The following is a 27,914-nucleotide window of genomic DNA, read 5'->3' on the forward strand; positions in this document are numbered from 1 at the left end:
AACAGTGGATATTGTCTGCCTAAACTTGAGGCATTTGACACTGTTTTGCATAAGATTCTCAGAGATAAACAATTGATATATGAACTTTGTCATGCTTTTGCAATTTTGTAATTTTGCTATCAGTATTCCACATCATGACATCTTGATAAAGCATGTATAATTTTGATGAATGTGCTGCTCACAAAAGAAGACTGGATGTCCCAGAGAACACCATGGTCAGTCATATGACACGGACTCTATATAATCTCACTTTGGTGCTAGACTCTCTCTCTTGGACCTTGCCAGCCAGGGGGGAGCTGTGTGGGAGCGTTCCAGCCGTTTCGCCTAGAGTTACAGTAGGCCTCTTGGTTTTGGGAATCACTCTCTCTTATTTTACTTGATTTGTTAGCCTTAATTCCAATTATATTGTATTATATTGTGCTATGCTGTATTCCGATATAGTATTTAGTAAATAAGTGCCTCCTTAGATCATTGCCGCTGTATTTATTTTCTTTTTTCCCTGTTTTCTTTTCTTTCTGGGCCTGCGGCCTGTGGGCCGACTGCCCCCCTGTCATGGGTGCAGGTAGATTTTAGGTTAACCCATGACAAACTTAATGAGATGGATTGAAAATTAGCTGAATTTCCAAGCCTAATGATGCAAATTCTAGTTGGAGATCCATAACTAGCGGAGTACCCTAAGAGGCATTACTGGGTCCAGTCTTGTTCAGTTTTATCATTAACAACATAAGTGATGGAGCAGTATCTGTGCCACAGCAAGTCTGCAGATGACACAAAATTGTGAAGAGTGGCTGAAGTCCCTTCCAACCTCAACTATTCTGTGATCCCTTCCTTGATTCTTTACCACTGTCATTCTGACTTTGATTTTAACTTTAGGGGAAATATATTTGTGTGTATACATATATATTTTGTTTTTTGTTTTTTGTTTTAGGATTTGGGGAAGATAAAGATTGTTTATGTAACATATTGAGAACTTGAAGGAACATCATTTTATTCATATTTGTACATTCAAAACACAAAGAATGCAACCTGATCTAGAAACATGGATAGTCCCAACACCATGAATTATAAAGCCAAAATGCGAGTTTATTTGGAAATGGTGGAAACCAAGTCTCTTGAATTTGATGAACTCATATAGAGATACAGTAGTCTGGACTATTTTATAATGGCCTGTAATTCATCTTAACATATTAATTGAGATTGAAATAAATCTATACCTTATTTTTCAAACAAGAAGCAATTGAGTACTCTGTATTTTCTCATAGGCTGCCTCTGAATGTGATTCAGCCTGTGCAGATGGCCTGCACATGGATGACACATCAGTTAAGTCTCAATTAGCTCCTCACTGCAGAGTTTAAATGGGATTATGTGATATATAAAACCTCTCTGGCACTGTCTGAAAAGAGATGATTTACAGCCTCTAATATTAAAAGCTAACATCTAATGATCCCACAGTTTAAGTATGTTATCATCTTCTTTAGAAAATATAATGATATTGGAAGATAGTCTTTTTTTTTTTTTTTTTTTTTTTAGTATATTTACTGAAAAATATTTTGGCATATTCAGAGATTCTAGGTCACAAAACCTGGCAAATGACCAAAAGTTACACTTTCTTGCTTACTTGTTTCTTACATCTGTTTTCTGAGAAGTATGCATTTGTCTTTTAAGTTGTATACTGCGAACTGTTGCCTTCCTACTATCTGCGACAGTGTTATCTGCTACAATATTTTAAATTCACAAATAGCAAAATCTAAGCCATTAGATTCTGCTCTACCCGTATTTTAGATTAAGTATGATAGCTGAAATGTTTGGCAAATGTTATAGTAGAGGCATACATTTCCAGACAAGTCAGCTGATAGCCCTATGGTCCTTCAAGGCTGATTGTAGCATCTAGATGTAAAATGGTTGCAACAGTGGGCTAAGATGGATTTGCAGACAGTGTTTTTCATGTTGCATTTTAACATGACAGAAGATTCTATAAAGGCGCCTATGGAAAAGAAAAAAGAAAACAAACAAACAAACAAACAAAAAAAAAACAACACTGTAATTCTGTTCATTGAAAGCTGAACAATTAATTGATTTATTAATTACCTTCCATTCTTACAAGAGGCTTTACAGCTGTACCTTACTGACTATCTCTTCCCTTATATAAATAACTTGCTCCTCTGTTGAAGGCTACTAGAACAGACAGTTAGGTTTACTTATAAGCTCAAAGAAGCAAACTGTATCACCACTATGTTCTTTTGTGGTAGTACTGCTTGCTGGAGAAATTATACTAACACTAAAGTTAATGTATTTATCAAATTGAACCAACAAAGCCTATATTTATGCTTTCTTTTGAGCCACTGATGTTCTTGTTTTATTTCTGGCTGATTTTTACTGCAAAAAATCTTTGCTGTGTTTTGAAGTGTTCTGGTATCAGCCAGGTTAGGGTTAATTTTCCTCATAGAAGAAAGTGTGATGCTGTGTTTTGGTTTTTTAATGAAAACTGTGATGATAACATGCCAATGCCTTTAGTTCTTACAAAGTAGCTCATAAACAGAGCTAAGGACTTTTCTGATTCTCATGATACAAAACCACCAAAGAAGCTAGGGTTGCAAAAAGAGCACAACCAGGACGGATGACCCAAACTGGCTAAAGGGATGTTCCATACCACATGGTCTTATATTCATCAGTTAAATCTGGAATGAGGAACCTTTTGGAGTGGAGATATTTCTCTATGAAACTGTTACATGCAATGAGCTCTGCTTTACTGGAAATGATTATATATCTCCCTGATGATTGGAAGCTGTGACTGAATTCCTTGTTTTTGTTTCCTTTGCTAGCATGCATAGCTTTTTCTTGACCTAGTTAGCAGTCTTTACCTAGAAGTTCTTTCACTTTTGCATTTCTGATTCTCCCCTGTGTACCACAGGGGGAGAGTGAAAAAGTGATTGTGTGGTATTTAAGCTGCCTTTCAGGCTTAAACCCCAATATGAAGAAAAATCTGAAAGTATTAGGAATTCATAAAATGATATGTGGTAGAGAAATCCCTAGTGCAGGTTATTTCCATGTGGTAAAGATTTTGGAAACAGAATGTTCATTAGACCTGGAATACTAGACCAGTTTTATTTCTGATCTTAGAAGAGATTCTCCATCTTGATATGTAAAGGAGAATATCAGAAAATAATGGTGTATATATATGTATATTTATCAGGCTTATCTTTTGTATGTGCTTTTCATGTTAATATATTAATAAATATATATGAAAAGATTCCATTCTGAAAGAAGATTTAGAGGATCATCAAGGAAAAAAAAAAAAAAAAAAAAAAAGCTACTAAAAATATTTCTATCAACAGGAAAGGGCTAAATCTATCCATAGAATTGTGGACAGAAGTTTATTGAACAGGAACAAAAAGGCAGCATTACATGCATACTCAACAAGATCCCTATCAGGATACTTTAGGCACCTTTTCACTTTAAAACTTGCATGAATTTGAGAATGATTTGCAAGAATGAAGCAGAAACTGAAATACGGTTTCACAAAGTTCTGGAGAAAGCCCATTGAAATTGGGCTGCTCTGGATTCAAAATTGTACACAGAGGTTCCTGTAAAGTAGGTATGTACAAGTGACTGGAAAGACTAGGCTTTTGAGCTCTTGTCCATGACTGCCCCTTTCTTTTAACAGTTAATGTGATGCCTTTAATAGATTCACTTCAGGCCATTTAAAACTCTCCCAGAAAGTACTGAAACCCAGTTGGAGAAACTTCTGGAGAACTGCTTTCCCCATTGGAGAAACTGTGCAAGGACTCTTTCCAGTAGGTAATAAGTGTTGTAGAGCAAACAAAGGTGATGGCAAAACCTTACCTTGAGACACAGACACTATAGAACAAGACGTCTAAGAAAGAATTAATGTGCTGCCCCCAGCAACAGTTCAGAAAAGGCATGAGCTCAGGAATGCAACCTTCTCCAGTTTGAACTCTGGTACAAGAGAAGGTGGGGGCAGGAGGTTAGGGCCAGGGGCAAACCATGCTGGCTCCAAGTATATATGCACTCATGGAAGCAGCACCAAGAGGGAGAGGGAGGAAAGGTGGATGTAGGCCCCCTAGCTGCAGGCACTCAAGAGCTCATTTACTGGTTCAGGCTGTGACCTGGCAATTCCATTGCACGTGTGCTTCACTCACTTGGTTTGCTCGTTTAGTAGGAAATTTTTAATTGGTGAATCTACAATGTACAGCTCTGTTCTTAATGAAATAGCAATAATATAGTAATCCTTCTTTCTCCTCCTCCTTATGTTGTATATAATGAATATGGGAATTCTTAGCTCCTTCTCACAGTAGATAAAAAGTGCTGCGACTCCCATGTTACTTAGAAAACAATATGGATTTCATACTGTCAGGTTCAGTATTCTACCTTATGGAACCATTATAAGGACATCCTTTCCAAATTTTTATTTTCAAAAAAATAATATGGAACTTCCTCATTCCAAAACATAAGCTATTTTCCAGCACAGCCTAGTGTGCATCTTGTAGCTGTGATGCATTGAAAGAATTAATAGTGTGCTACTGCTAGCAATTCACAGTTAAACACCAGTCTGCTCTAGTAACCATAACAAAGTATGCACTGCTGAGATTATGATATATGTATATGTATACTGAAAAAGCTGATTTCAAGTATTACTATTTTTGTTTAAAAAAATATGAACAAAATGATATATTTCAATTTTTTTTTGTTTATTTTTAATATAATATCTTTTGAGCCTATCCACATATTTTAATGAGGATTGCCTATGTGGTGGATCGGCAATATTGCAAAGAAATGTATTTTAGAGTGCATTTTTAAATACATATGTTGCAGTTTCTCTGTAATGTATCTTGTGCTTTAACAAATGGATTTCATTACAGTGTATATAATTTCTTTATGTGTATCTGCTTCATAATGTGATTTATGAACATAATGGCATCTATTTTCATACTCTTCCTTTCATAAAAATTGAATCAAATACTATCTGTTTATCTGCATCTGTTTTTTCTCAAGAGCAATAGTAAGCTGAATATGTGATGTAGCTCTGGTAAAGCTCAACCTCCTCTGCTCTCATGCACTGCTCTATTTGGATCTTCACATATTACAGCTCTCTATTTCTACACTTCCCAGAGTCTGAATGGACAAGAGTAGTGCTAATTTCTGTAATCTTTTTGCTCATCACTTGTTCTCAGATAAGTGTGTGAGTTTCTTCTGTTCTTCCCACTCTGAATAAGACCAGTGCAAGAGGTAGATTATATCCGTCTGTAAAAAAAAAAAAAAAAAAAAAAAAAAAAAAAAAAAAAAAAAAGGTAACAGTTTTTCAACAGTCTATCTTCTGATACTTTACAAAGCACAATTAAAAAAAAAATAAATAAATAAAAAATTGAAAGTTCTGCAAATTAATGTATTTTTCACATATTGCTTATGAGCTCTTCTTTCCCATATATAATGTCTGTCATGGTTTTGCAATTTTGTAATTTTGCTATCAGTATTCCACATCATAACATCTTGATAAAGCATGTATAATTTTGACGAATGTGCTGCTCACAAAAGAAGACTGAATGTCCCAGAGAACACCACGGTCAGTCATATGACACGGACTCTATATAATCTCACTTTGGTGCTGGACTCGCTCTCTTGGACCTTGCCAGCCAGGGGGGAGCCGTGTGGGAGCGTTCCAGACGTTTCGCCTAGAGTTACAGTAGGCCTCTTGGTTTTGGGACTCACTCTCTCTTATTTTACTTGATTCGTTAGCCTTAATTCCAATTATATTGTATTATATTGTGTTATGCTGTATTCCGATATAGTATTTAGTAAAAAAGTGCCTCCTTAGATCGTTGCCGCTGTATTTATTTTCTTTTTTCCCTGTTTTCTTTTCTTTCTGGGCCTGCGGCCTGCGGGTCGACTGCCCTCCTGTCATGGGTGCAGGTAGATTTTAGGTTAACCCACGACAATGTCTCTCTTCTCAAATGACATTTTGAGATTGTATCTTGAGTTGATAGATCCTACTTACAGAGCTACCACTTCAGCTAATAATACAGAAACTGACTCTATAAGAAACACAGTCCTGAATAATGTGCTTTCTTCCTGTACTCCCTAATGAATTTATACAGGATACTGATAATAATACTTTGAATCATGAGCCTATACTCTGTCAAAACTATATATTCCATAAAATCAAGAAAATACCTTACAGCCTTCAGTGGATCACAAAGTTTTTTGAAACCCTGATATTTCTTTTTTCTTACTAGTATAGCTCATTTGTAACTACGCAGAACACTCACTACTATCCTATTCTCAACCAGGAGTAAGAGCAGACTCAAACACAGAGTCCTTTCAATGATTCTCATCACCTACTTATACCAGACATCAGAGCATTCTCCCAACTCTACCATTTGGAGCTATTAAATAGTAGTGGGATTTTCCGTAACAGTAGGAGCATTAACCCCAGTGTCCTGGACAAATTCCAACACAAGTAATTACACTGTGCCAGTAAATCCCTCTGCATTCTATTTGGACACTGTATTTCTTCTTCTTCTAGTAAAACATAATGTGCATTGTTAAACAGATGCTGAGTCTTACCTAAAGTGGCTACATTTCAGTGATTTTTTAACTGATCTCTGTAAGATGCTGAAAGGGCTTAGTGTATCAGTTTGCATGATCTGAGAAAAAATACATGATATGTTTTAATTTTTTTATGCTTTATTATTAATTAATGCACATAAATGCTGGGGGGAAGAAAGAACAAAAAACAAACAATTGTGAAGACAATAAACAATTAGGATCTGAATAATAACCTTGTTTATAAAGTTACTGCTATTATAGTTTTACTTATTGTTGTATTAGGCGAAATACGGGGATATCGGGCTGTCACGCGACAGGCCCTCCCTAATTTCTGGAAGGATCGATGACGCGTACAAGAGAGGCGTACACGAAGGGCATAGGTTATATAAGTGTGTGTTTGCTTTAAGAAATCGCCATTTTACCGCTCACCCTCTTGGTGTTATTTCGGTAATTGGCCCAGCTGCGGACTTCTAGGGTCTTAAAGTCTACAAATGGTGACCCACCGACGTGATAAGCTGCGATTTATAACAGTGCAGACTGATAAGGAGACTTAGAAGACCTAGAAGAGACGGGGGCAGCTGTTAGCATAACGGCAAGGATCCTACCACGGGCGGCGGTTCATTTCCCTTTGCCGCGGGTGGTAGAAGCCCGGGACGGAGAGATCGTGGCCAAGATTCTTCGTCGGGGGAGAGACAGAGAGCGCTCAGAATCCCCAGGATCTGTCTGGGAAGCGCCCGGGGGCGGCCGGAGACGTGGGCCGGGGCGACATGGAAGCCGTTATTAAGGTAATTCTTCATGCCTGTAAACTTCACTGTGGAAAACAAACTCCTTCTAAGAAGGAGGTTACAGCAGTCCTCTTGCTGCTGGAGAAAGAAGGACTATTAGTATCCCCCTCTGATTTATATAACCCTGACAACTGGGATAGAATTACGACCGCGTTATCTCAGCGAACGCTAGCCATCCGTAGGGTGTCGGAATTCAAGGTCTGGGGATTTATCTTAGAGGCGTTGAAAGCGGCTCGGGAGGAGAAACTTGCAATCCAGCGTGCTAGGGAGCTATTGGGGTTGGAGGCGGGGGGGAATCTTGTCTCTTCTGCAGGTTCGGAAGGGGCCAAGATGGCGCCGACCTCCTCGTCTCCACCCAATGCTTCACCTTCGAGAACAATCCAGAAGGAAGTTGCGCAAGACCGCTCTGACCAGGACGACACCCAGCCCCCACCTCCTTATCCTGCTCGGAACCTATATCCTTCCTTGAAACCTTTTAGGGACGAAGGGGGAGGGCGGCCCCCTGAGGAATGTGGTGATGTCAGTAATGGAGCTGATAACAGCGGGCAGCGGGTGGGCGGTACCTCCCCACCGTCAGGTTCTGCCTGCCAAAGTGTTCCCTCCCAAAAGGGGGGGGATCACTCCGCCCCACAAGATAGTGAGCATGGCTGTAGGTGTGGTGATCTGAAGCGGGCAGCCCAAGAGCCCGCCCAGGGGGGATGTGGCCCCACAGCACCCCCCCTCGTGAGCCCGCCCACACTCACTGATTGGGCTCGGGCGACAGAAGATCTCCAGGCAGCCGACCCGGCAACAACAACGTTTGCCCTTCCGATAGTTGTAAAGCAGGAGGGTTCAGCGTGGACCCCTCTGGATACCAAGGCGATTACTCGCCTTGCTGAATTAGTTAAGAACAAGGGTCTGCGTTCTCCGGTGACTATGTCGGCTGCTGAGGCTCTTATGGCCTCAAGTCTTTTACCGTATGATGTGACCAACCTGATGCGGGTCATTCTTGAACCCGTGCAGTATACTCTGTGGTATGATGAATGGAATAGATTGCTTCAGGTTGTGGTGGCAGAGGCGAATCGCAATGCTGACCACCCAGCCAATGAACGTGAAGGTGAGGGCCGAGGGGCTAGAGTCACCCGGACCACTCTCCCTCGCCTTCTGGGTTTAGCAGATGGTATGGTGGGATCTCCTGATGGCCAGGCAAGGACGCTTAGAGCAGGGGAGCTGGCTGCACTTACAACTGCAGCCCTCACAGCCCTGCGGACAGTGGCTAAGGTCGCAGAGCCTGTGCTTCCATGGACTGACATCAAACAGGAGCCCTCTGAGTCATTCTCTGATTTTGCAAATCGTTTGCTTCGTGCTGTTGAGGGGTCTGACCTGCCCGAGGACGTTCAGTCCTTGGTCGTGATAGATTGCCTCAAGCAGAGATCGCTTCCGGAGATTCAACAGATAATTAGAGCGGCGCCTGGGACTTTGACCACCCCAGGGCAAATTATTAAGTATGTGTTAGACCATCAGAAAAGCACCCCACTGACTAGTGAGAGTTTTGCGACCTGGGGTCTGATTTTGGGTTCTCTTAAAGCCTCCAGGATGGAGGGGAAGCTTGTTGAAGCGTGTTTGTCGCTTGGGCTTGTACTTGACCGGGACCAGCCGGGAAAAGCAGCTGAGAGATTGGATCAGGGAGAGCAAGTATTACAGCCAGTCGCTGCTCCAGTGCTAGCTGCACCTCCCGGAGAGGGAAAAAAGTTGCAGTCAGCTGTTGCTTTAAGGGCGCTGGCTGCACCCCCACAGGGAGATGGCGAATTCCAGTCGACCGCATCCCCTCTCGACCCCTCTCCTTTGTCATTGGGGGGCGGGGAGTGCGGGCGCGCGGTTAATTCAAGTGGTTGGAGAAGTAAGCGTGTTCCAGACCCGGGGGGAGCGCAAACGTGGTGCTATCCCGGGGGGGGGAGCAGCCAGGTCCAAAGGGGACCGACAGGGCCCGCAGCTGCAAGTTGTTCGCTCGCTGTGGCTCCTGCTGCCTGCCTGTCATGCAGGGGACCGGGGCTCGATTCGCCGGCGCGGAGCCGCTCCGCCTTCCGGCATCGGGCTGCTGGCTGCTGCCGAGAGTTTTGTTTGCCTCTAGCTTTAAACACAGCGGAAACTTTAACGGTGCATGGCCCTGTGCTCCCTCATGACACTGAAAGCTTCGCATACGTGATTCTCAAGCGGATGCAATACACACTCTGGAAAGAAGGGTGGATGACAGAGCTTGGGAGAGTGTTGGCTGCTGAGCAGGATGATTCCTTTCACCCTGTGCATGGTATAGGCATGCAGGGGAGGATTAGAGCAGAGTGCTTGGGATATAAGTTTAGTCCTGAGATAATGCAGCTGTTAGGTCTTGATATTCAACCACATGTAAAGACACTATGGGATGTGCAGAATATGGTAGGAACCCTCCAGTGGGTTCGGAGTGCTATGGGAATGCCTTCAGGATTGAGGAAGCCCTTGTATGGTCAGCCAAAGGGATCCGATGCAGAAGAGCTCAAAAATCGGTCTAACGAAAGGCCTGCAGTTTGGCAAAAGATCGTACAGAGCTGCATGGAAGGATCGCTTGTGCAGCATGAGACTCTTAGTCTCAGGGTGAAGGTTTGGCAGGATTCCAACAGTAGTTGGCAGGCTGCTGTCTTCACAAACAGAAAGGTCAGCGTGCAGATGCTTGAGGTGATGGCTGTAACCGCTGCAGTGCACCTCTGGCGAATGATACCCTCTAACATTGTTGCAGATTCCATCTTTGCAGTCAAGCAGTTGGCCCGGATGGGCCAGGAGGGTCTCTCAAGTACAGAGGCTGCTGGAACTCTGGAAGAGGCCTTGGTCTTCCGCACAGCTCCTGTTGCACCCTTACGTGTGTGTGATCACTCTGGGGTGCCAAGCCTTTTGCCACAGGTAATGCAATAGCAGATAAAGTTACCAGCACACCTGTCATTGGCCTGGGATCGCTGCAGATCTGGCAAATGGATGTCACCTGGGAGCCTTGCTTGTCTCCCTGCCAATGGTGGGTTATTGCTGTGAGTACCTCCTCTATTGTCATTATGGCCACTCAGCATGTCAGGTCTGACTCGACTGCAGTCCGATACCATTGGACAATCGCTGTTGCTGAGGTTTGTTTGCCCAGCCACGTTAGGACTCACAATGGGTCCTGCTTCATTTCTTGCTTTACTGACTATGGGAAGTGGGATAAGAATTCTTTCTTTACAGGAGCAGTCAATGGGGAATCTGGTACCTGAGGTTGTTCTGCTCCTGTTGGTCTCAGTGATAAGTATCGCTCGAACAACAAGTGCAGGGACCTTTGGGATTCAGTTGAGAATTGTTGGGTCTCAGCCAACAGTAGATTCACAATCTGTGGTTGCAACTTCACTTATCTCTTAAGGTGTGATCTTCTTATCCTATAGGTTGAGATTCTAGTTACCTAGTCACTACATATCGAGTACGCATTAATGCAACGATGGTGCATGTTGCTGTGTGCTGATGAGCTGATGGACGCTATTGAGGATATGGACAGAAAGACTTTGACGGATGTTCACCATACAGAGAAGATACATCACGCGCAAGAAGAATGAAGAGGGATGGAAAACATCGCGGATGAGAATTGCTTCTCGAAAGGTTCCTGACAAGAAGAGGACTATTCAGTCACTTGCTCCACACAGTTGTGGTGGTGTTTTCATAACATGGTTGTGCCTTATGCTACTAATTATATTATAGAGAGTTTGTTAAGGTTTAGTTAAGGGTTTGTTAGGAATCTGTAGTGTTGCGTATTGTAACGGGTTAAGTTCTCTTAGCATGGGGAGGGGGAGATGTTGTATTAGGCGAAATACGGGGATATCGGGCTGTCACGCGACAGGCCCTCCCTAATTTCTGGAAGGATCGATGACGCGTACAAGAGAGGCGTACACGAAGGGCATAGGTTATATAAGTGTGTGTTTGCTTTAAGAAATCGCCATTTTACCGCTCACCCTCTTGGTGTTATTTCGGTAATTGGCCCAGCTGCGGACTTCTAGGGTCTTAAAGTCTACAACTTATGTGTACTATTACTTTATCATAGAAATAATACAATGTTCCAAGTTGGAAAGAACTTGTGAGGAACACAGAATCTAATTGCTGGCTTCACTCAGAGCCAACCAAAATTCAAGTCCTGCCTATGAGAACATTATCCAAATGCTTCTTGAACCCTGGGAGTTTAGGGTCATGATCACCGCCCCAGGGAGACTGTTTCAGTGTTCAGCCACCCTCTTGATGAAGAACCTTTACTTAATACTCTACCTGACCCTCCCCTAACACAGCTCCATACTCTTCCCTCAGGTCCTGTTGTCTCGCTCCAATTAAGGAGAGAGGCAAGGTTCTTTTGTTAAATTATGCTCGGCGTGAGATTAAGAAGAGTAACATTCAAATGCTGATCTGACCAGTTTATTAGGAATAATAGACGGCTGAGGGGATGGGGAAGGGAGAGCGGCGGATATCAAAATTGGGGTGATGGGGAAGGGAAAGTGGGCGATAGGAAAGGTGGAAAAGGCAAGAATTACGGAAAAGCGGGGAAAGTCACCTCCTGAATGCAGCAGCGTCCCATTGCACGTCGTTTCGTTGGTCCAGGGAAAACAAGCGTAGGGGAGAGCCGCAGCAGAGTGTCAGGCCGCAAGCAGCAGATCGGTGCAGTGCAGAGCAGGAGGTAGAAAGGGCAGCAGGGTCTCGGGGGACAGCGAGGTCTCGCAGAGCAGAGTCTCGAGAAGCGAGGTCTCACGGAGCAGAGTCTCGAGCAGCAAGCCCAGGTGAATCCGTTGTCTGCCGCAGGACGACCTTGGAGGAATCTGAGGCCAGATACCTAGAAGTTCTTCATGCATGCATCTTCTTCAGCATGCAGGCGTTCACGTAGTGAGGCATCTGATGTCAGACAACCTCCTTGTTCATGAAGTGAGGCATCTGATTTCAGAAAACCTAAAATCCATGGTTTGTCCATGCTCTTCTTATCCTACTTCTTCCCAGCCTTCGGGACATTTCTGGAAGGCTTGGGTCAGAGTCCTGTGAATACCTCGGAGATGGCCCTCTTCCTTGGGATAGGCCCACACAAAAAGACCACTTAAGGGCCATTCATCTGTATCTTATCTCCCTTTCGTAGCTCCCGGACTTGTCCATCTGTCATCTGTCTGTCATCTGTCACCCTTAAACAAAGGGGGTCTGGAACCGTGGTTCAGACTTGCCTGGACTTGTCCTTCTGTGTGTCTCAGACAAAGGGAGTTCTGGAACCTTGGCCAGACTTCCCTGAACTTGTCCATTTCAGCAGACTTTGAGACAGTAATGTAAAAAGCATGGCCTCTTACACCTGTCTAGATGCAGGAGAAATTCCAGTACTGTTTATGATAAAGTATGATAAATTGTCAAGAAGATTGAAGCTCCTGTTGTTTCCCAGGGAGTCTGGGGAAAAAAAAATATTGATTATGGAAGAGTTCAAGGAACATTTTTAAGTCTTCCAAATGAGACAAAATTTTTCAAATTTTTGACAAGGTACTGGAAGACTGTTGGCAAATCAGAACTTCTTACTTGCTCCATATTTTAGTAAATTTTGTGAGTTAGTTTTTTATTATCTCAGACAGCTCTAGTATTAAGCTTGAAGTCAACTCTAAGTTTATTTTAATTTTGTTGTAATTAAGACTAATCTTTAAGTGTGAGTCATTAGGAAGTATATTTCTACACAGAAGTGCTCTAGATTTAAGTATTGGTGCACTGCCTACCTTTTGCTCTCTGAAGCCTGTGTTAAGCAAGATAATACTTCTTTTTAAAAGATTAAAGCAGTAGTTGTTGCCCATATTCGTCTAATATTCCTAGGGACATCATCTCTGCATCTGCATCCTGCAGGCAGAATGCCTGCAGCATCACATGGCTAGTGCCATGTTCAGTCAGCTGTATATGATAGCACACTTTATTGCATTTTTTTCACTATATGCTCAGGGACTGCGATACTGGAAAATGGACTGTCTGTGCTTGACTCACGAGGCATGTTTTTACAAGTCCAGCCTAATTCTGACCCCTGTGTTACTAATTATTTTGGTATAACCGATACCACTCAGAACACTGTATTTACTCTTAATATTAGTGCAGTTATTATTAACCAATAGAGCAGACTTAGTAAAACTGAAAGCATTAATAAATAATTCAGTGTCACAGTATATTGCATTACTGTACAATGATAAATAATTTGAGATGCTTTTCATTTCTTATTTATTTTCATATGCAGTCTGTTACTTTGCCTTTCCTCTGCAAGAGGACCATATCCAACAATAGAACACAAAGTAAATAATTTGAGGAAATAATACATAAAATCAATTCACTAAACATAAACAAGAGGTGCATGTGTTGGGCGTTTTTTTCCATATTATGGAAACAAAGTATCATCCCATAATTAAACACATTGTTTCATATTGTGTGCCCCCAGTGGCGCAGTGGTAGAATTGCTGCTTGTAACACCAGAGGCCCGCAGTTCGAATCCCCCTGTGGCACAAGGGGTAGAAGTGCCGCTTCGCTACACAGAGGGCTCGAATCCCGGGAGTTGGACTCGATTATCAAAAAGGTCCCTTCCAACTTGCATGATACTGTGATACTGTGATATAATTTTCTCTTTCAAAAGCATATTTCATGATCAAAGTGGAACAATGGCTTTCCAGCAAGTAAAATGCAATGGAAGTGTCCATCCAAATTCTGACAAACACTTTTACAAACAGTTAAACTTCCTCCTGTTTCAAATGTTGTATATATATATATTTATATATTTCACGTAGAGGATCTCCTTATAAACCATAAAATAGCTTTAGAAGGCTTGATCACATAGTCTATACCATAAAAACCAACCTGGGACAGGAGAGGAATTTTCTCCAGTGTTTATCTAGGTCAAAAAGACAGCTTATGATTAAAGGGAAGTGTAGCTCACAAATTTCAACAAGTTATTCCAAGATATAAGATGCAATTCTGAAAACACTGACATTTTTGGAATGACATTTGAAAGAGTTTCAACCAAGTGAAAACAGCATAGTAAAATATAAATAGTAATTTAAACATAAATGTAGAATTAAATAACAATTTATTGAATGAATGAGTCAAATATAACTGAAGTAGTTTACATACTTTCAGTGCTATGTTTATTACTGTTGATGTGCTCGAATTGACTCAATATTATGAATGTCTTACACTTCGATCTTAATGTCTGTTTTTATTGTATGTTCCAATTAGATCACTTTCTTAAGGTTTTTGTTTTGTTTTGCTTTGTTTTTCTTTCCTTTATTTTCCTTTATTCTTTAAATTTTGGTTGTTTTAAAGTGTGTTTTATGTACATGCTAAAATATAAGCTTGAAATTGTGGGTGGATATATTTCTCATAACGAGAAACATATTTTGTAGCAATTTGAAACTCTTTTTAATAATGATAGTGTTTATTTTAGCAGTGACAAACATTTATTCACAGCATTTTCTTCTAATCTGTATTACAGATAATCAGACTTAAATGTCATTTAGTTCAAACATTTAAGGAAAGTGACGTCTTAGTTTGTGAAGAAAATCGTTAATAATTGAATATTCATATTTTCATGCCACATAATTTATCTTACTCATTTAGATTTACCTTTCTATCCTGTTATTCACAAAATGGATGACCATATATGTAAATGTATCAGTCTATTTTAAGAGTTGTAGTAAAACATATATTTAAGTAACTTGCTGAGAACACCTTAAAGTGAATTATGAATTGAACTCTGCCCCAGAAACTAAGAAATCAGTTAATGTATTTCTAAGCAAAACAATCTGGAATCCCTGGGCACCTTGAGAATGCTGCCAATTGTAGAACTAGAACCTAATAGTGAACTGGCTTTTCAAGTTGTTAATCTCTGATCACTGTCCTCAGAAAAAAGAAATGACAGCTGGTCACGAATTCCCTCCAGGGAGCTGCTGCATCAAAGACACTACTACAATAATGAATAATTATGACAACATTTTTAATAATGACAGGTTGAAATTTTGGGTGACTCGGTGAAACATTAGTTGCAAATTTGAAAATACATTAAACATAACATTCAGAGGTATAAAATATATGCAAAGACTCCTTTACAGAGAAACAGTACTTCTGCTGGCAAACCTCTTTATTTATTTATTTATTTATTTTTCTCATTGTACCTGGAGTAAATCAAAGGGGAAAAATATTTCTGTGGGAACTAAGATGTTAATGTTTTCTCAGAGACCCATGGTTATTCTCCTAGTTTTGTGTGAAGCAAAAGGAAATTCATGTGCCAAGTTTAAGGTATTTTTTTTTTTTTTTTTTAATCCTGGAAACATAACACACAACATTACCAAAAGTATCCTCTTATTTTTGTTATGTGCATTTTGGATATCCCCTGGAGACTAATCACTTAGATGTTTGTACTAAAACAAATTCAGGATGCATATAGACTGGAAGTTTTTCCATTTGAAGAAATGGATCCTTATAAATTCCCATTTCATAATTAAAGCAATAAGATATGGAGGCATATCTGACAGTTTGAAGTTAAATAGGTTGCTCCAAAAGTAATGCTTTTTATTTATTTCCAGTAAAGCTACAACAAATAGCACAATGACACTGTTTGATAGAGAAAATTCTCAGCTAAAAGCACTATTTTTCAGGAGTATCACCGCTATTAGTTATGCATTTTCACCAGTTGTGGAAAAGAGCTTTAATGCTGTGCTCATAAAAATCTGCACCAGCAGAGGTGACACGCTGTTTCATAGCTTCTAGGACCACCATTAGCTGATTTGTTCCGATGAGCTGATCGAGATGCTCTTCGTTTCGTGATGTGACAGAAAACATTGATGAATGTCAGTGGGTGCAATCTCTTCTGCATGGATGAATTCAGTTACACACCATTACTTCATGCACACTTTCATGTCAGACGTCATTTTGTCAGACTGCCCCTTTGCTGCTCCCTGTCACACAGCAACAACATGTAATGGAATATTAGCAGTAACATTCAACCTTTACTATCACACTATCAGCATCTGCCTCTGACATCGTGATAAATGGGAGGTTATCATAATAAAACAGCAGGCATTATGTTCTGTACATTTCTTGTTATTATTATACTGAAAGTCTAAGACAGGGAATAACCACCATTTAATTGACTATACTTAAACATACAGTAAACATTTGGCAGAATCTTTTAATGTTTTGGTGAAGATTTGGATGACTATAAACAAAAATTTTCATTGTTAAAGTTATTATTGCAACCATCTATAAAAATCACTTCAGGAAAAATTGACAGTAGTATTTACAGTTCTCTGGATTAATCTCACAAATGTAGGCTACTCTAATATCAGAAAAATCATAGAATTGTAGTCTGTTTTGAATATATACACTGTCTATTTGTGGCATCCTTGCATCTGAAATGCCCTCTTTAGTTCATTTATGAGAACCACATTTACAGCTTCAAATTGGAATCTGAAAAAATCCAGAATATGGTACAGCATGCAGATTCATAATACTCAGTGAAAACTGTCTTATGCCAACATCAACGAAGTAGCTGAAATTCCAGTACAAATAGTGGGGAACTCTCAGACTGCCCAGGATTTATAGTATTTGTTCTGTAATATTAGAACCTTTCTCTGATTAACAAGCATATCTGCATGGGATGAAAAAATCCAACCCAAATCCATTTATCAGGAAGACTGAATAGTGGCATCATTGTCACAGTTAACAAAGACAGGAAAAATACAAACAAGAACATTCTGATTGTGGTTTTGTTGATTTTTTTCTTTGTTTTTAATGAAAATTCCTCAAATTTCAGCAAATAAATACAAGAGTGCTTTTTTGTTATGTTTTTCTCTGGTTGTCACTACTCATTTCATCACAGTCCATCAGCCATGCTCCTTTGTCTCATGATATGGTAGCAAGAGGCTAATGAGTAAAGTAAAGCTCTTCAGAAATCCATGCCCACTGAAGGCCAGACACTGTAATTGATACAGCTAAAAGTTCTGCTGTGCATTGATCCCTTCTAACTGTTTTTCAGAATTGTCTTAGGAATGTGGAAATAATTATCTCAGTGTTTGTAGTGTTACTAAATACAGACCTGAGAAGGACATTAAGGTATCACAGAAACAAATTACCTGCACTAGGACAGAATCATCTGTAGCTAAGATATTCCTTGCACATTGGATTTGCCTTAAATATATATATGTAAATATATATGTGTGTGTGTGTGTGTATGTATATGTATGCATATGTATATATATTTGAATCAATATTAGTATATATATAGCTTGGATGCATTACAAATCTTAATTACCCTTACCAATAGATGGATCCTTTTTTTTTTTTTTTTTCCTTTTATGCTCTTAACTGTCCCTGCTTGCAAATTAAACCCATTATTTCTGGGCAAATGCAATAAAAGGAAGTTACTCATCTCTTCATACCATTTGTGTTTTATTCACTGCTGTTGCATTGTCTCACAATGTTTACATTTTCCTGAACACATAAGTAATATATATAAAAAATAGAACTGTGGATCATATTTGGAAGTAAATTGTTAGGCAAGTGGTAAAGATATTTTGAGGTGAGAGGAAAGTTCAAAAATTAGTGGAATATATATTGCTCAAGGGATATTACAGTACTTTTTACAAAGAAGTTGAATATATTGTGGTAAGTCTGTCTTCCATAGAAAGATTCTATCTGATTAAATTCACTTGAGATGATGAAAGGATACATGGGTTTATTTAATTATAACTGCATTACTAGTAGTATTCCATACAGGGGAGAATAAGTTTATGAATATTAATCAAGTGAGAATGGAATTAAAAAAAAAAAAACACAATGGATTTTTCAATTTTTCAGATGAATAATTTTTAAAATACATACTGCAAGTTGGTTGCATTTTCCAGTACAATAAAATCAAACAATTCCAAAACAGTTATCTAAATAGGGGAAAAAAAAAAGGCTCTACTTAGTTTGGCTGAAGTCAGCAGTATACAAGTTTTGACAGACTGAAATATGTTAACACCAATATACTGTTTCTGAAGACAATTTGCCCAAGTAATTAACGGTTTATAAGGAACATCTTCAAATGTTTACACTCTTTTAAAAAATGAAATAAAATCTTTGGTTATTTATTGGCTATTCACAAAAGAATTCTTCCCAAATGCTGTTTTATCTAAGCTGTATCATATGTGTATGCAATTTATTGTTTGTACAATATATTGTATACTTCTTTTTTTTTTTCTACACATCCCTGAAAAGACAGAGGGAATAAAATATACAAATAAAAACTTTCAGATTTTATAAAAATCACATCAGAAGAGGCAGTAACACAGACCTGAACAATAAAGGAAATTTTCAGTGGCATTTCAGGTAAATAAATAAAACTGACTAAGCAAGCCTAAGCTAAAGTAGGAGAGACATAAAAACAAACAAACAAACAAACAAAACCAAACCTAATACATAAATACATATTTTTTGTCAGTCAATACACATATATATATATAGTATATATATATATATAATATAAATTCGCACTGACAAACTAGAAAAAAGTATGTTTTAATATTTTGGTAGAGAATGTCTTCATTAATTTGTTTGTACTTTCCACTCTCAAAATTACAGAAAGACACATATTGGGACACTCATCAAGTTATTAAAATAAACCAAAATTCTATTTTTTATTTTTCTTTTGAAATCATACTTCTTATATATATATATATATATATATATATATATATGTAAAGCCATTATAATTCCTGTTTTTTAATTATCTTTTTGTTTCTAAGTTTAGTAAAAATCAAAATGACTGAAAAATATATCTTCTCATGAATGCTTTCAATACCTTTCATACTGAAAAGCTAAGCTTGTTGCTGCTATGCTTTCAATTGATCCACTGCCACTTACAAGTTCCCATTGCAACAATGAAAACCTATGTGTGAGGTAGGTGTTAAGACATGAAACTGCAATTAAAAGGACTTCTGATTATGAATTTCGTGGCTAATATTCATTCTAATAAAATGAAAAGAATAGGATGAAGGGTTTAGGATATTGTTGAGGCTGTCTTTAAATCAAGACCTAACTGAAACAAGTTTACATCTTTCAAGTGTATTAATTGTCCTTCACATTGTCCTACCAAATGGGTCCTGCACTTTGGCCACCACAACCCCAGGCATCACTACAGGCTTGGAGCAGAGTGGTTGGAAGACTATGCAGAGGAAATGGATCTGCAAGTATTGATTGGTGCTCAACTGAACATGAGCCAGCAGCGTGCCCAGGTGGCTGAGAAGGCCAATGGCATCCTGGCTTGCATAAGAAACCGTGTTGCCAGCAGGAGCAGAGGGGTGATTGCCCCCCTGTACTCAGCACTGGTGAGGCCACACCTCAAGTAGTGCATCCAGTTTTGGGCCTTTAAAAATGCAAGATAGACATTGAGGCCCTGGAGTGTGTTCAAAGAAGGGCAACAAAGGTGGTGAGGAGTCTGGAGCACAGGCGTTATGTGGAGTGGCTGAAGGAGCTGAGATTGTTAAGTCTGAAGAACATGAGGCTCAGGGGAGACCTTATAGCTCTCTGTAACTTCCTGAAGGGAAGTTGTAGTGAGCTGATGGTTGGCCTCTTCTCTCATGTAACTGGTGACAGGGCTAAAGGGAATGGTTTCAAGCTGTGCCAGGGAAGGTTCAGGCTTCACATTAGGAAATGCTACTTCTCTGAAAGAGTGGTCAGGCAGTGGAATGGGCTGCCCAGGGAGGTATTGGAGTCACTGACCCTGGAGGTGTTCAAAGTTTGCACATTGTGTTGAGGGACATACTTTAGTGAGAACTATTGCTGATGTGTGGATGGTTGGACTGGGTGATCTTGTGGGTCTTTTCCAACCATGTGGATCCTGTGATTCTATAATTCTATGATTCTATGAAATCTATGAATCTATGCAAAACCATGACAGAAGATGTACTAAGAATGGACTCACTTCCTCCCATGCCTCTTGATCTGAAGTGCTGCCCTTGTAAAATTGTGCATTTTGTGATATAGTTATGCAAAGCCTTTGTTCATTGGAGCAAAGACCATCTTCTAATACTGAAAGTAGTTAACCTAGTGTAGTCTTTCAGCATAAAATGAACTTTTAATAATAACTGGCAGAACCCAAACAGACACAAGTATAGGGTATAAAATAGAAAACGTATGACATTTATACAGTTTATACACCTTCTTATTTGGTCTGATTACAATATAAATGAGTTTAAAGTCCTTTGAAACTGTCCATCATAGAAGTGTTTGTACTCTAGATTTTTAGAAGACTGTTGTTTTATATGTTAATTGAAAAAGAAAAAAAAAGAAAAAAAAGAAAAAAAAAAAAAAAGAATGTAAGCAGATATTACATGGCAAGGAGGAGGCATAGTTAGATTACTGAGTAATCTTTCTGCACATCACAGAAAGGCTGACCAATCAGTAATAATACTAGAGAAGGTTTTGATAGGGACATTTAAAGAAAATAATAATAATAATAATAAAAATAAAATAAAATAAAATAAATAAGGAAAAAAAAAACAGAAAGAAACATTCAGAAATAAGTATTGAGCAAATACATAGGGGGAAAAAAGAAGAGTTATTATTTTCTGGAAAATTTCAAGTAAGTTTGACATTACCAGTGTATTAAAATGCCTCCACACAAATAGAACGCTTACACCTTCCTAGCTATGATCTCTGGGGGTATATTAATAGAAAATATTACAATGGTCAAGCAACATATTCATCCTTAATATTTAGAAACACATACCAGAAGAATTATGCACATTCTGCACTGAATTAAAACATCTAGTCACTAATGGCTCTTGTTTAAGATTACACACGTTCTTTGAGTGGATTACAATCTAGTTCATCCCCAAATTTGTCTTGTGGTTATTATAAAATTTTTGAACTGAAAATAAGTTCTTACAGAAATATGTAGAAATGTACAGAAAAACAGTTGACATAGTAATAAATAAATAAATAGATAAATAAGTAAAGGATTTTGTAACTTTCTGAAGCTGAATAACTTTATAGAGATGGTGAAATAAATAAATAAATAAATAAAAGGTTTTTTATTCTTTGTCCAAAATATACCTAGTGTCAACATTTAGTTATTAATAGCACATTGAAGCAGTTGCGCACTTTATACTAGCACTATATGTTGGCCTACTCTTCATTTTGCAATGACTATGTCAACCATGTTAAGAACTGTTCCTAGAAATATATAGCTTAAACCATCCTTGAATTTAGAATGTTGAATGATCCAAATCTGGGAAGTAGTGAAACAGAAAGGAGAAAAAATATCATATACACACAAAAATAACAGGTTACCAAAATGGAGAAAAAAATACTCTCACAGGACAAATTGTATTCAGAACAAGTAAATTAAGATAGAAACATATATAAATATTTAAAAATATCTAGATATCTGAATACTTGGATTTTGATTATAAACTGCACATTTCTGAAGATAATATGAGAACACAAATCTTTTGAACACATACAGAAAATACAGAAGTGTAGTTATCAATACTGTACATATAGATAAATGCTTGGAGTATAAGTAAAGGGACAGAAGAGTTGGATAACAGTTTTACTAAGGTGAGAAGATAGTTTGAGCATTGATCCAAATCCGTAGCCATCACATAAAATATTAATAGAAAATATAATTTTTACTCAGTGCAAAATAATAACTTTTAATGTTTAATTAAATTCTTGTGGCATTGTAATTTGTAATGAGAGTTGAGGTAGATAATTTCCTAAGGGTCTGAGATGATCTGAATCTAAAGCAAACATGCAAGTTTCAAGAAACTTTTCTTTTAACAGCTACTGTAGTAAAGTACCAAGACAGAGCCTCTCCTGACCTGAAAGCTCTTTGAAAGGTTCTCTGTAATAAACTAGCTTGTTTTTAAGGGAGTCTCTGAGAGAAGAACATGTCTAAGAGAGGTCACCTTCATATTAAAAATCTGCAAAATTTAAAATCAATGCCAGAAGAAAAAAAAAAACCAAAAAAAAAAACACAAACCCTTCAAAACCTCTCTTAACTTATTGAATCACTGAAGAGAACTTCCTTTCACAGTAACCCACTCACTCAGGAAAAGGAATATTTGCATGGTAATGAGGTAGAAAATTTCCCCAAGGCATAAGAATCTTTTCTCAGACAATATTCTGTATATGGTGTGAATTTTCAGAAAAGTCCATGGTCAGATAAGTGCTGTGCCATATACATGCATCTGACAATTTGAAAGTGTTATCATATCTGAGAGCGAATAAAGAAAATCGACATAGATGACTGAAGATTATGCATAATTATATGTTCAAAAGTGTAATTGTAAACACACCTTCTTCTATCTAGTTAAAATTCTTGGATTTGAAATGTTAAATTTAAAAATAATGTGCTGAAAAAGTAAAATAAAGTAGCATCATTCTTCCACTACCAAAGTGATCTAAGTAAACTGGTTGCAAAGTCCCTGGAATAGAACAGGATTTCTTCATTAAAAAACAAACAAACGAACAAACAAAACAAAACAAAACAAAAACTGAAAAGAGGAGTTACAGATCTTAGAAACTCCATTTCCTTCCATGAAACATATACTGATTATTTTCATACATTCTTATCATTATTTTGTGAGAAAGTCTCTTCGAGCAAAAGAGAAACACAAAAATCAGGTTCATAGCTGAAGTATTTAATGTTTGTCACCTACGGAATCTCAAGGTGAATAAACAGCATAGATTAGGAGAGTATATACTAAAGGTGGAGAAGTATGAAGACTTCGCAGAGAAATAGAGGAAGTTAAGGGAGCAACCAGCTGAGAGAGGATAATTTATTTTTTTCTCCTTTTCATTTGCAGCACTACATATAAAAGAAGAATTAATATTTCAGTCAACAGCATTCTTTCTTATTCACTGGAGAATACTTCCCTCAATCTTAGTGAATCTTGGAGTCAATATTCTTTCCTCTCTGGAAAAAGCTTTTCTGGAATCCAAGACATTAAGCTGAGCTCTTCTGGCTTGACTGTATCAGTGGGGTTTGGAAAACAAGCAAGCAAAAAGCTAGTTATTCACCTCTTCCTGTAGATAGCTAAGAAATATTTGTCCTTCTTTACCCTCATGTGCAACAAAAACACAATTAGCCATCTACTTTTTCTGTTTCCACCAAACAATGTTCTCTAATCTGAGAAGAACAATCAATTTTTGTTGTCTTTTTTAAATTTTTTTTCCAATCTTATGTTGTCAAGGAAACAAGTTAGTAACTTGAGAACTTACTTACTTCACAGAAAGATCATAAATATTACCATGTTTGGTTTAAAGTTACTACAATCAAAACAGTGGATTTATGGAAGCTGGGAGGAAAAATATTGTTTAGCTATGTTGCTCTTACTCTCTTTCTTTAAACATCTACATAAGTCATATTTCATTTGATGAACCCTTGGCCAATACAGATTTCTCTACTTCTGATAACAAATTTTTCCTTGTTAAGTACATTTTTTTTTCATAAGCCAACTGGCAGCTAAATAACACAAAAATGGACACACAAAAGCCTTATTATTAGCTGAAATGAATGAAAGTATTAATTCTGAAGTCAATGGAATAATACTGAACTGAAATTCGAAAAGCGAGTGAATTTACCATATGGCATACAGAGTATTTGCAAGATTTATATAACTGGAAATCATATCCTGAGACACTAGAGGAAATTAGTGTATCTGATGTCCATGGAGATGTTAGAGCTCTAAAAGTAAAATCCAATTTAGGACTGATATTTGCATTTTAGGAATAAATGATTAATTTTGATCTCAGCTATCTATTTCCTCCCATGTGTAGCACTTCTGCTAATACTCAAATAATACCAAGCCAAATACACCAAAATAATACAGTAAAAACTTTGTTCAAATACATAAGAAATCTTCTGTCAGAAAGTCTGCAGGGCCTTAAGATGTTCAGGGTAGAAAAAAGAATAATAATTTTAAATATACATATATATTTCTCTCACTTGTAGTCAGTGATAGTCAGTGACTCAAACTGGCCTTTCAGACCTGGAGTGTGATTAATATAAAGTCTCTACAAATCAAGCAGAAGCATCAAGTTTAACTCCTGGCTCCATGGAAAACCATCCAAAATTAAAACCTTATTTCTAAGAGTTTTGTCCAAACAAAACTTCTTGAACTCCAGCATCTTGGGGCTGCTGGCACTTGATCTTGTTAAACTTCATGTTGTTCATGATTGCTCTTGCTCTCTAATTTGTCAAGATCTCTCTGCAAGTCTTCTCTATCTTTGATAACGTCAAAATGTCCTCCCAATTTAGTGTCATCTACAGGTTTAGTATGCATTTAAGTCCTGCATCCAGATCATTTACAAAGTAGAGCTTTGTGCAGTCCCACCAGTCACTGGGCATCAGCCAGATATAACCTCATTTACTATTAATCTTCAAGCCCAACTTATTAGCCAATTTTTTACCCATCATATGTACTATGTACTTATCTAGCTTTATGCTAGACATTTTGCCCAAGATACTGTGAGAAAGACTATTGAAAGCTTTACTGAAATCCAATAAGATTACATCACCTCGCTTCCTTGGTAAATTAGGTGGTAATCATGTCATAAAAGGAAATTAAATTCGTTAACAGTACTTTCTTCTTCTGACCCATGTTGGCTATGACTAATGACAGTGTTGTCTTTCAATTCTACGTGGTAGCTGTCTGTGGTATCATCATGGGCTGGGCAGATGAAGGGAGAGCAGTAGATGCTGTGTACCTTTGCTTTTAGCAAGGTTATTGACACTGTCTCACACAGCATTCTTATTATAACACTTATTATGTGTGGGACTGATGAGTGGACAGTGAGGTGGCACTATGCAGAGGCTCATGATCAATGGTGCAAAGTTGGAGGCAGTTAGAAGCCTGTAACTGGTGATGCTCCCCAAAGGACAGTTCTGGATCTGATCTTGTTCAATATCTTCATTGACCTGTATGAAGGGATAGAGTTCACCCTCAGCAAGTTTGTTGATTATACAAAGCTGAGAGGAATAGCTGGTATACCAGATGGTTGTTCTACCATACAACAAGACCTGGACAGGATGGTGTGTCAAGTGTAGAGGAGCCTGATGAGGTTCAACAAAAGCAAGTGTATGGTCCTACAACACATGCATCAGTACAAGTTAGGGGATGACCTTCTATGAAGGAGCTCTGAAAAGAAGGACCTTGTGACCAGAAAAGCCAATAGTATCCTGGGGTACATTAAGAACAAAATGGCCAGCAGGTTGAGGGGAGTGATCTTTCCCCTCTAGCCTGCCCTGGTGAGACCATATCTCAAATACTGTGTCCAGTTCAGTGTATTTTACATGGAAATAAATAGAAGATATTATTTATGGAGCAACCTAGTAAACTGTCAGCTTCACAAATATAGGAATACTGGTCTTTGTAGGCACAAGTATGAGTGAGAATAAACTTATTTCCCCTCAAAAAATAGAGAGAAGTAATGTTGAATTAAAGCAAACATTTTTGTTATCTTTTTCATACTTATAGAATACCTTAAAATTTTTGAATAAATATTCTTCTCATTGAAAACCACAAATAAAAGATCCTTGGAGAGTGATGTTCTAATTGAAAAAGCTGTACCTGCATGAAAACATGTTTTTTTGTTTGTTGTTTTTTTTTTTTTTTTCATTTGTTTGGTTGGTTGTTTTGCTTGTTTATAAATGAAAGCTTATAGATATGGAATTCATCTAATTCATCTACTTAATCTTATTAATTTATGGGGACTCTCCAGTCTTTGTAAATCCATCAAATGCTATACCACAAACCATATTATTCTTTAGCTTTTTAATTGGATGAGCTTGTTATTTAAGTTTGTGATAAAAATATTTTCTTTCACCAAGAATATCTCAAGCTAAAGCACCCTCATGTTTCTTCTCATGTTAATGAGAAGAAAATGAGATAACATGAGGAAAGTACCCTTGTGCCATGTTTTCATAATTTTTTGCTGTTGTTATGCCACATCATAACATCATGTAAAGCATGGGTAACTAAAGAGCTAATGCTCCAGTTCCATGGACTGACAACTTTCTGGATACCGGGCTCAAGAAGAGAACAATCACACATAACCCAGGAACCTCACAGTCAAAGAAGAAAAGTTATGGGCGGAAGAAAGTCATGGGAGCAAGGAATTCACGGGATCTTGCTGTCTCTCTCACTCACTGCCTGGCAGGGGGTATGGGTGTGCATCCAAGCTGTGTGCCTTCAGTTCAAAGTAGGCTTTTCAGTTTTGGAAAACTGTATTTCTCTTCTTTTATTTGATTTGTTAGTCTTAATTTCAATTAGATTGTATTATATTGTATTATCTTGTATTCTAATATAATATTTAGTAAAATAAGTTTTCCTCCTTAGATCACTGCCACTGTTTTTTTGTTTGTTTGTTTGTTTTCTTCCGAGCCCAGCCCTACCCTTCCCTTTTATCCCTTTCCATTTTTGGGGGCCAGGGAGACGATGGGTCTACTTCCCCCATGCCACAGGCATAAACTGATCTAAATAACTCCATGACATCTTGTATGGACTCAAATAAAATAAAATAAAATAAAGTAAAATAAAATAAAATAAAGTAAAATAAAATAAAATAATTAAATGATTTCCCAGGAGTACTAAAATATAGATCTATGTGACAAGGTCTCTACGGAATTATACTGTTTTCTTTCCTAATCAATAGAGGGTGTTCATATCTGATTGATTTACTAATCTCTTTCTTGTGAATCAGTTTTAATCTTCTGAGATTTAATTTAATTGCATATATTGTATGATTAATTGCATCAGGGCGCTTGGAGCCTTGGACAGGCTTTTATAATAATTTACATCTAATTAAAACCTAAAAGTATTAAATGTATTTTAGGAAGTTTTAACAAAAGGAAGTAATTCTTGAAATCTAGGGGAAAAGTTGTATCTGTGGTCTTGGATATGCCATATTAAATACAGATTTAAATTATGTATTCTTTTTCTTTTAGTGTAAAAATAGTAGGAAAGATTGTTGAAAAGTTTACTTTAGAAAGGCTATTGCTTTATAAGACTATAAATTTAATTTGGTGTGAGGTTTTCATGAGCCTTATGTCTGATTAGTCCAGCTTCCACTTGTTCATAGTCTCTCCAGGTACTTTGTATTGTGCTTTAGTAGGTTGTGTCTGCCAAAACAAAAGATAAATATAGAAAATCATTAATAATTACAAGTTATGTTTCTACCTATACTTCCAAAATGAAATTCACAGGTGTAGAACTGCTTATGACACCAAAGAATGAAGCTCTTCAAGAATCTTATGGGACTAGGAACTACAAACAGGTAACATATTCTATTCTACTGACTAAATTGGGTAACACTTAAACCAACATAAATGTAACTTATGAAGGGATAACTCCACAGAAAACTGCTCAGTATGTGAAAATTAAATATGAGACTTTAAGATTGCTGCCTTTTTTATTCTACTCTCATACCACAGCTGTGATCTCTTCAGGGACACCAAATACATTTGTTTTTCACCTTCATTCTTTCTCTGTGAACTTTCTGACAGCCTGATGGGAA

Source organism: Excalfactoria chinensis, chromosome 3, assembly GCF_039878825.1.
Source record: "Excalfactoria chinensis isolate bCotChi1 chromosome 3, bCotChi1.hap2, whole genome shotgun sequence".
NCBI classification, from domain to species: Eukaryota; Metazoa; Chordata; class Aves; order Galliformes; family Phasianidae; genus Excalfactoria; species Excalfactoria chinensis.